This window comes from Seriola lalandi, unplaced genomic scaffold (assembly GCF_002814215.2).
Source record: "Seriola lalandi dorsalis isolate HSWRI2012SDOR001 ecotype SW California unplaced genomic scaffold, Sedor1 jcf7180002054688, whole genome shotgun sequence".
Classification (NCBI taxonomy): Eukaryota; Metazoa; Chordata; class Actinopteri; order Carangiformes; family Carangidae; genus Seriola; species Seriola lalandi.
The window spans coordinates 2261070-2263458 of record NW_019525241.1 but is presented as its reverse complement, the minus strand read 5'-3'; the positions used below and the strand labels follow the sequence as shown (position 1 = coordinate 2263458).

Genomic DNA, 2389 nt, shown 5'->3' with positions numbered 1-2389 from the left:
TTCCCTGTGCTTGTTTTGTAAGTTCTTTTTGTTTATTAAACATTCTGCACCGTCTCCTCTGTGTTGGCTGCATTTTGGGTCCTACTTACCACAAACCTTGACACTATGATGTTTTTTTGACGTTTTATGCCATACTATAATATGACGTTTTTCTGCCCTTTTATGCCTTACTATACTTTGTCGTTTGATGCCTCACCATACTATGACGTTTTTATGACCTTTTATGCCATACTATACCATGAAGTTTCTTTGACTTTTTATGCCTTACTATACTATGTCATTTGATGCCTTACCATAGTATGACATTTTTATGACATTTTATGCTTTAATATACTATGACGTTTTTTTAACGTTTTATGCCATACTGTACTATGACGTTTTTTGACATTTTTACGCCATAGTATACTATGATGTTTTTATGACCTTTTATGCCTTAATATACCATGAAGTTTTTTTTGGGCATTTTATGCCATAGTATACTATGACGTTGTTTGGCATTTTTACGCCATACAATACAATGACGTTTTTTGGCATTTCTATTTCTTAATACACTATGTCGTTTGATGCCCCACCATACTATGACGTTTTTATGACCTTTTATGACTTAATATACTATGATGTTTTTTTGACATTTTATTCCATAGTATACTATGACATTTTTGGGCATTTTTAAGTCATACAATACTATGACGTTTTTTGGCATTTCTATTTCTTAATACACTATGTCGTTTGATGCCCCACCATACTATGACGTTTTTAAGACCTTTTATGACTTAATATACTATGATGTTTTTTTGACATTTTATTCCATAGTATACTATGACATTTTTTGGCATTTTTAAGCCAAACTATACTCTGACGTTTTTGTGCCATTTTATGCCTTAATATACTATGTAGTTTTTTTGACGTTTTATGCCATACTATACTATGACGTTTTTTGGCATTTTTACGCTATAGTATACTATGATGTTTTTTTGACCTTTTATGCCTTAATATACTATGAAGTTTTTTTGACGTTTATGCCTTAATATACTATGTCGTTTGATACCTCACCATACTATGAAGTTTTTATGACCTTTTATGACTTAATATACCATGATGGTTTTTGACATTTTATGCAATAGTATACTATGACTTTTTTGGCATTTTTATTTCTTAATACACTATGTCGTTTGATGCCCCATCATACTATGACGTTTTTATGATCTTTTATGACTTAATATACTATGATGTTTTTTTGACATTTTATGCCATAGTATACTATGACATTTTTTGGCATTTTTAAGCCATACAATACTATGACGATTTTGGCATTTCTATTTCTTAATACACTATGTCGTTTGATGCCCCACCATACTGTGACGTTTTTATGACCTTTTATGCCTTAATATACTATGATGTTTTTTGACATTTTATGCCATGGTATACTATGACGTTTTTTGGCATTTTCTATTTCTTAATACACTATGTCGTTTGATGCCCCACCATACTATGATGTTTTTATGACCTTTTATGACTTGATATACTATGATGTTTTTTTGACATTTTATGCCATAGTATACTATGACATTTTTGGGCATTTTTAAGCCATACAATACTATGACGTTTTTTGGCATTTCTATTTCTTAATACACTATGTCGTTTGATGCCCCACCATACTATGACGTTTTTATGACCTTTTATGCCTTAATATACTATTAAGTTTTTTTGACGTTTATGCCTTAATATATTATGTCGTTTGATGCCTCACCATACTATGACGTTTTTATGACCTTTTATGACTTAATATACCATGATGGTTTTTGACATTTTATGCCATAGTATACTATGACTTTTTTTGGCATTTTTATTTCTTAATACACTATGTCGTTTGATGCCCCATCATACTATGACGTTTTTATGATCTTTTATGCCTTAATATACTATGTCGTTTGATGCCTCACCATACTATGGCATTTTTATGACCTTTTATGCCTTAATATACTATGAAGTTTTTTTGACGTTTATGCCTTAATATACTATGTCGTTTGATGCCCCATCATGCTATGACGTTTTTATGATCTTTTATGACTTAATATACTATGATGTTTTTTTGACATTTTATGACTTAATATACAATGATGGTTTTTGGCATTTTTAAGCCATACAATACTATGACGTTTTTTGGCATTTCTGTTTCTTAATACACTAAGTCGTTTGATGCCCCACCATACTGTGACGTTTTCATGACCTTTTATGACTTAATATACTATGATGTTTTTTTGACATTTTTTGCCATAGTATACTATGACATTTTTGGGCATTTTTAAACCATACATTACTATGACGTTTTTTGGCATTTATATTTCTTAATACACTATGTCGTTTGATGCCCCACCATACTAAGACG

General features: G+C 30.6%; 1 non-coding gene across 1 annotated transcript; it reads left to right on the top strand.

Moving 5' to 3' along the window:
* Positions 1-402: 402 nt before the first annotated feature.
* Positions 403-479, top strand: LOC147818147 (small nucleolar RNA SNORD36). Its single transcript, XR_015438272.1, has one exon. It is a non-coding gene; the product is annotated as a small nucleolar RNA SNORD36 (small nucleolar RNA).
* Positions 480-2389: the final 1910 nt, after the last annotated feature.